Source organism: Bemisia tabaci, chromosome 10 (assembly GCF_918797505.1).
Source record: "Bemisia tabaci chromosome 10, PGI_BMITA_v3".
Classification (NCBI taxonomy): Eukaryota; Metazoa; Arthropoda; class Insecta; order Hemiptera; family Aleyrodidae; genus Bemisia; species Bemisia tabaci.
This window is the reverse complement of record NC_092802.1, coordinates 24,154,794-24,162,562: the sequence shown is the minus strand read 5'-3', so window position 1 is coordinate 24,162,562 and position 7,769 is coordinate 24,154,794. Positions and strand designations below refer to the sequence as shown.

Below are 7,769 nucleotides of genomic sequence, written 5' to 3'. Positions count from 1 at the left end.
ATGTCATTGCTTTATTTATTTATTTATTTATTTATTTATTTATTTATTTATTTACTTTTTGCGTAGGTATAAATTGTTATTTTTTGCTGAATTTTGGAGAAAATATTGCTTTAAGAACGTGGAATGTAAATTAATTTTATTGAAAAAAGAAAATACCATCATTAAGTTGGGCGAACAGAGAAAATATACACAACGGGGGCTATTTGGGAAATTTTTTCGTTTCAAATTGGATTTTCTATGTGAAAAAGGAGAGGGAATCAAATTTGATCGCACGTTTTGGAAGCATCTAGGTCTGAAGTGCTCAGAGCACAACTTTTTTTTTAACCCCCTTCCCAAATAACCCCAGGGTGGGCCTTATTTGGGAAGTGAGTATATTTTCAATACAAAACTGAATATGCTCCTGCCTGAGGTTAATTGGGAAGCAAAAATTATTTTTAAAAAAGAAATTAAGCTACTACAAGAGTTTTACAACTCAAAAAGAATGTATTAAAGTGAAAAAATAACAATTTTGGAATAGAATGAGTCTTAAACCTAGGTAATTTGAACATTATTGTGGACTTTGAGCTTTTAGAAACTATGAACTGAGTCATTGCTTAAGTAAAATTAATGGAAATTTGGTCTTTAGACCAATACCTAAGTTCTAATAGTAGGTACCGAGGAACTAAAAATAAATTTATATCAAAAGAGGAACATAAGAAAAACGGTCGTACCTATGAGAGCAAGAAATATCAATGCAGAGAAATTTCTGTTTAAATAATGACTTAGCAAATAAGGCAACAACACAACACTTTTTGTTGAGATCTTTAAGTAGGTAACTCAGACTTTTTTGAAGAGCATAGCCCAACTACTTATCATCTAGGTGATTGAGGAAAATTTTTTCCTCGTCTTCAGTAAATATGCAAGGGCGACCGGCATTCTCATAAATCTTGGGCTTCCTTGCTAGTCTGCCGATTGTGCTCTGAGGGATTCTATACTTATGGGCAGCTCCTGGAATAGACATGAGGCCTTTTCTTACCAACTCAACAGCAATATTCAGATTTTCCTTGGAGTAGGAACCATATGGTTTATGGCTCTTACCATTTCGAAAATTTGTGTATGTCCGCTTGTATTTTCTCGGCATCGTTTCGCCTAGAAATAATAAGATAAAAATAGGTTGTAAACACAGCAAAAGCCTTCAAGAAAAGTCAGTAATTGAATCACAAATTACAAATTCATCAGGTACTCTGATAAGAAGCTGATATTATCCTAAAGAGAGTCTGATTCTCACCGAGCGGAACCTACCGACTTGCTGATATTGGTACATGCTGACTGCCCATGTGTGGCTGTGGAGCTCCGAATTTTGAAAGAAGGTTGTTTTGAGCTTAAATTATATTTCTCAGACACATAAAATTGATTGTAGACGTGGATTTCCAAGTCCATATAACATGTCAACAATGATATCAAACTTTGTCATTAAATTCAGTGCTCCTTCCCAAATTACCCCGAGTTAGTAAATGCTTCATAAAATTCCAGGAAATTGGTTTCAGTGCATGAAATTTTGGGCAGTTGTTCCTTATTATATAAGTAAATGATTAGTTAAATAAGTCTTACCTCAGTGATGCATGTCTTTCTCGTGGAAGCAAGAGTTGGACAAAAGAGCGGCAAAATCGTTGTTTACAAACTCACTGCACAGGATATCCTAAAAACATTAGACTGTCACCTTCTAACGACGGAATTAGGTACCCTACAGCTCCTAGATGGCGCTCCTTGCGTCAGTTCATTATTTCCGCCGTCTGACTGCAGCAGTGTTGCCAACAATTTTTTTTTTCGCGATTTCTCAAATAACCCCTCAATTCTCAAATAGCCCCCGCTGACCATCAATATTAGGGTCAACATCTCCCTGATTATATACCTAAAGGATGAATATATTAGTATTTCTGTATCAAAAAACTTAGCTTTTGTCTTCAGAGATACAATGATTCTAGTCCCAGTCAATTTGTTTTATTGAAAAAACAAAAAAACAAAAAATAAATAATGAAAAAAAAAAAAAAACAACTGAAATGTTAGACATACTATTTTCATGTCTTTCTATTTGTATCAATAGGTACTTTTTGCTTAACTTACGAACGTTGAATGCAAATTAACTTTATTGAAAAAAGAAAATAACGTCATTAATTTGGGGGAACATGTGGCTGATTGTATGAAGGAGGTATATTCCAGTATTTTTGTTTAACATATTAATTCACGAGAAAATGTTCGTACATTTATCATCTAGTATTAATTATTTTTTGATGATTAGTCTAAAACATTCAATACAACCATTAAAAAAAAAACACCCATCGTCGGGTATCGAACTCCCGATCGCCCATTGCCCGCACCTATTCAAAAATATGAGGCGGTTCAGTCAACTAGGCTATAGCGGATCGGCGAATGAAGGAGCAAAAATAGCATACAAAAGACTCGGGTAATGGGCGGGACTTATCACAAGAGACCTCGACGCTTTGTTGCTGAGAGAAATGACCTAAGCGCATTGCTGTAGGAGCCATGGTTCGCACTGTTTTCATGTCTCCCAGGGTTCATCTCAACATGCATTTGTCATCGCGGCAGTAAGCTGAGGCGATATATGTTTATCCATGAATTAAATCAATCAATCGAGCTCTGATTTTGACTTCTTTGTCCGTAACGAGTCCTCCAGAACAATTTTCCACCTTGTACGATGGTTATTATTTCTTTTCTTCTATTTTTCAAATTTGAGGTGGGATAATGGCGGCTTCTCAAGAGTACCGAGGTAGGCGATCTTTTGCACCAACGAACAGAAAACTGATGGCGAAAAATAACCAATCAGAACCTCCCAAAAAAAAGGAATTTGCCCAAAATCGAAACTTCGTGGTTCTGCGCAGATTTACCAGTCAGACACGACATCTCAAGGTGGAAAAAAACTCGCTGAAAGCGAATTTTAGACATCAACACAACTTGACGTAGAGACATGATTGGCTAAAAAATACAACGGTTTTTGATACATCGGAAAATCAACCAAAAATCGGAGACTGTGCGAAACGCTCAAGGTCGCAGAGGCATAGGGAATCCCACAGCGATAGCAACGGAACGATTGTAATATCATGGGGAACTCCGTTCCCATGACAAAATGCAGTCCAATTTGCCAACTGAACGCTGCACTCATGAGCCGTGGGAATGGCATAAGTGCGTTGTTAACAGGGCTCATGAGTTAAAGCCGAGCAAGAGCGAAAACGAAGACGACTTCGTTGCCGCTGACGTCACTGGCGCTTTATAATTACCATTCATTCTTAAAGATCTCAATTAAAAAGCACGCCCCTTAAGTTACACCTGTCTCTGGCTCCGTTTGGTGGAAATACGTCCGTGTATGATAATTGACTACCTCATATGCACGTATAATTTATATTATTTTATTCAACATTATATTATATTAGTTTATTCAACAAACAGGTAAAATATATTGTCTCTGATCAGGATGTGTACATATAACTAAGTCCAAAGACTTGATGGACGAATGCATTTTTCAACACACCTGATAAACTTGGACGCAGTATTTCCTTTCAAAACGTCGATCACCAGCTCCACAGCAAACACAATGCTGCTTGAAAACCAGCCGATCACAAGACTGACAAATGCTGGCTGCAGGTTTTGCATTGTAAACTTAGTTGGAGAATCAGCCTCATCATCGTCCTGTTTAAAGGTAGTATTAAACCAATCTTCATGAGTGTACATGGTATGAGAAACGATTTTCAAATGAAGACCCATCTCAATGTACGCGGCAATCCTCCTGATGACAATTTCGGAAAGGTAAGAATTTCTCTTGATCTGAAGGGTAAGCGGGTAAGTAAGGATGCATTCTCTGAGCAGGTGTAACTCCCTCACTATTCCAGGGTGAAGTGATACCTCTCCCGCGTGGATATTACCACCGAACTTGTTTAAATTTACAACCGTCAGTTCGAAGACGTCCGACTCCAACACTGAGCTTAAACTAGATCGAAGTTCCTTAATTTTTCTGGCGAATGGATTAGTTTCATCGAGGCTCAAGGTGAAAAAAGTGTTGTTGAAATCAAGCATATCCGAATAAAACCTCTCTAGCATATCCTTATCATAGTAATATCTCTCTGATAGTTTATCCCTGAGGAACTCGTAAAGAGGGTGATCCTGGAGAAAACTTTCAGATGCTTCCAAGTCTGGTGTCTGTATTAACAAGGCCGAGTTTGCCAAATCTTCCAAAGTATCCAACTCGGGATACCGAAGTTGTTTGGCTAGCAGAGTCGTCATTTTGCTTTGAAACAACGTGACAATGATCAGGATGAAGAAAGAAACTAACAAGAATAAAATCTTTCCAGTCATCAGCCTTCCTAGGAGAAGCCTTGATGAACTCCCAACTATTAAGTATTGGTAAAGATAAAGGGCCACCGATGTATGCCTGAAAACGCGCTGCTCTTGGTCCGAGTAAAGTCGATGGAATAGTGCGCATTGTGAACGATAAAATGCGTAGAAAGCTCCAAAAAGTAGTAAAACTGCTGTCACGATGACTACCCAGGTTTGAAATGAGAAGCATTTGAAGGGCAAGAAGGACTGCGGCACGAGACCGCTGTGTGGGGCGGCAAAACAGTACGAACAGGACCCTACGGCAGCCGAAGATTCAAACGTGGAGAAGTCTTCTCTTGGAGCGAGGCTCCCGTCGAAGACGAGCATATCAAAATCCGTTCTGTGAGCGTCTTCAAAGTGGTCGATAAAAATGTCTCTCCAGCGCGGGTACACTATGAGTTCACTCCGATATTCTTGTTGCAAGTCACCTACGACTTCGAAAAGGACGCTTGGCGAACTGGTAGATAAGTCCCTACTTTGAACCAGCACTTCTTCTTTCTGGACGAATCCGATACTGAGAACAATTCCTCGCAAATTTGGAACGAAAGTAAAATAAGCATCACCAGTTGCGTCGATTTCTTGAATGCTCTTCCTAAAGGGGTCGTACGCGTAGCAAAAGCGTCCCAAACAAATGATAGTGCGGAATCCCCTAAAAAAGCGCCAGAAGAATCCGAACAGAAACTTTAATCGGCGATTGCCGGAGCTCGAATTGATAGAGTAGGCGTCTTTTCCATTGATACGATTGGGCAACATGAATATGATGTAGTTGTCGGAGTTCCAAACGCTGTTCGCATAAAGACCTATGGTATGCTTGCAAAGTGGGTCGGATAAAAGAGAAGCACCAGTGAGGTAGGCTTGACTGATGTCCAACTCAAAATCGCACGTCTTGTTATTATCTGCAGATTCGTACAACTCATTCCGGATACAATAACGTTTCAATCTCGGCGATTTTGGAATTGCCGGGTCAAATTTTTTCCCCGCGTTTGACGAGGAGTCCAAAATCAAACTCGGAATTTCGTCGAGATCGTTAACGAAAACAATTAAATTCTTCGGTCGGCTACCGACGATTAGATGTTCCAACAACCTGTGGTGGGTGACAAAAAATGCCCAGATCATATTTTGAAACAAACTGCGAATGAAATTGGGAACCGGAAAGTTGGGGTTGATACTAAGCACGTAAAAGAGATCCTTTTTTGACAGAGCGGCAGTCTTTTTGCATAGTGTAACTGCAATCGAGGTGAGGTCTTCTATTTCCTCACTAGCAGAAATTTGCAGTGATTCAACCATATATAACATTGAAATAATCAGTAGGAACATTGATGAGAGCTGTCTAAAACTTAGGCTCATTTTCAAGAGGAACTGTTTAAGTATAATGAAGAATGGGGATCTTGTATGACTCGGGTTTGTTATTGACTCTTAGTGGCTTTCCCCAAATGGTCTCCTCTACTGAATATTCTTGTCGTCCAAATACTACTGTTCTCATTAAATCATTTGTAGCTCCTTTCTCAGTGTAAGATGAATTAATGGTCAAAACATTCTCTTGTACATTTATGTCATCTTTACCTGAAATACACATTGGAGGAAAAAGAGATTGCACTGCATCTTTACTATTAGTGTAGAAGAGAAAAGCCCTTACGGAATTGTCTCGTGGGTGGCCGGAATTGCCATTAACTAATTCAAACTGTAAGAAAAAAATCCAACAACAGTACAATATGCACTGCACTTTTAGATTTGAATATCATCCTTCAAAAAACATTTAAATATCTGCTTATGGTATACAAACCCGTTAACTTATTCTGTTTTAAAAGCAAAAACTGGTGAAAAAGTTGGAAATCGGATCGACTATAATTTCGTCGTTTTAAAAGAAGTTTTTAACAGTTTTTAATGCTAAGATGATAGTGACACAGTGCATATTATTTCTCATGCACTAAAAATAAGACTTAAAATGAGAAAAACAAACGATGGAACCATTTACTTACGGTAAATCGAAAATATTTACCTCGAAGCGAAAGAGCGCAAATAGCTTAGATTTGCGTCTTGTTTTCCACGTCAATCTGGGTCAATTGTATTATAAATGCATTTCAATAGGTAGTATACATAATCCGTGAAGGAAGCTCGAGGACTATATTGAATATTTTCAAACTATCAATAAACACGCTCACCCATTACCCTTTAATTTGAGAAGTAAGAATTGATAAGTATACTGGGAGCGGATCAATCTACTCTCGAAATTATTTTGTAGCTTCGGGCTGGACATTGCACGTGCAGATAAAAACTAAGGGATAGGCAATCTCTACAACATTTCAATGCAGTTAATCTATATTCAAGGTTTAAAGATACTTTCATCATTAGTCTTGTGAAAAGAAACTTTTTGCTTGAGCAAAAAACTGAGAGATCCATTTCCAGGGCCGGATTAAGGGGGTGGCCCATGGCCGAAAATTTTGCAATTTTTTGGAATGTAGGTATTAAAAAAATCGGATTCAGAAAAAAAAGTTATCAATGAGAAAAGGGGACAAATTTCTCTTTCCTGAGAGTATAGTAATTTCTAATTTTGTAGTTTTTCGGTGATACAAGAGACAGCATCTTCAATTAGTCGAGTTAAGAGAGGAACTAAACACGCAATTTGGCCTGGAGCTTAGCGCAGAGAAGAATGATGACGAGGACTTGAGATGAAAAGGACAAGCCCTCAGCGTGACGGTCAACATGTAACACATATTAGCGCCTTCAAGACTGCATGAATACTTCACTCATTGCGCCAAACACAGTGCGGTCAGGAGCGGTGGGCGTGAAACCCATAGCGCCTACAAGACTGCAGGAATACTTCACACATTGCGCCAAACACAGTGCAATCAGTGCGGCGCAGCGGCGGAAGTTAAAATTATTAAACCGCATTTATGTTTGTTCTTTCATAATTTTTTGGTTCATTTCTTATAAATGGAGAAGCAAAGTTCCGTGAAATTTTACTGGTAGTGTTGACAGGGCTTTCGCAAAAAATGTATTCAACACGAGTAGGTAAACGCGTCTTATGCACCCCTCCCACCCTTCGGCACGTTCATTTTATGGTTTTTATTCTAGGTGGCGGTAGCCACCCCGGCCCAATCCAAAAAACTCTCCCTAAAAAATGACGAGACCAAATGAAAAAAAATAAAAAAAAAATTGATGTTTCAAAACGAATGAGAGGGGGGCAGCAAAAAAGGCGGCCCATGGGCGGCAAGTAGGTAAATCCGGCCCTGCCCATTTCAACACCATTTTTTCATTAAATGATACATTTAAACAATAGAAAGACGGGAGGTCTGGCCAGCCTTACGTAATTATTTAGGGCGGTGGGGGTCCAGGCTAGCCTCACGAGTGCCTTACAGGGGGAGGGGGGTCTAAAAATCAGAAAAAGTGTCTTACGTAAT

At 39.0% G+C, this 7,769-nt stretch overlaps 1 long non-coding RNA gene across 1 annotated transcript; it reads right to left on the bottom strand.

Annotated features, from left to right (window-relative positions):
• Positions 1 to 463: 463 nt before the first annotated feature.
• On the bottom strand, positions 464 to 1,832 carry LOC140225573 (uncharacterized). The gene is made up of 2 exons (XR_011900612.1): positions 1,591 to 1,832; positions 464 to 1,128 (listed from the first exon to the last, which is right to left on the bottom strand). It is a non-coding gene; the product is annotated as an uncharacterized lncRNA (long non-coding RNA).
• Between the last annotated feature and the right edge of the window lie 5,937 nt (positions 1,833 to 7,769).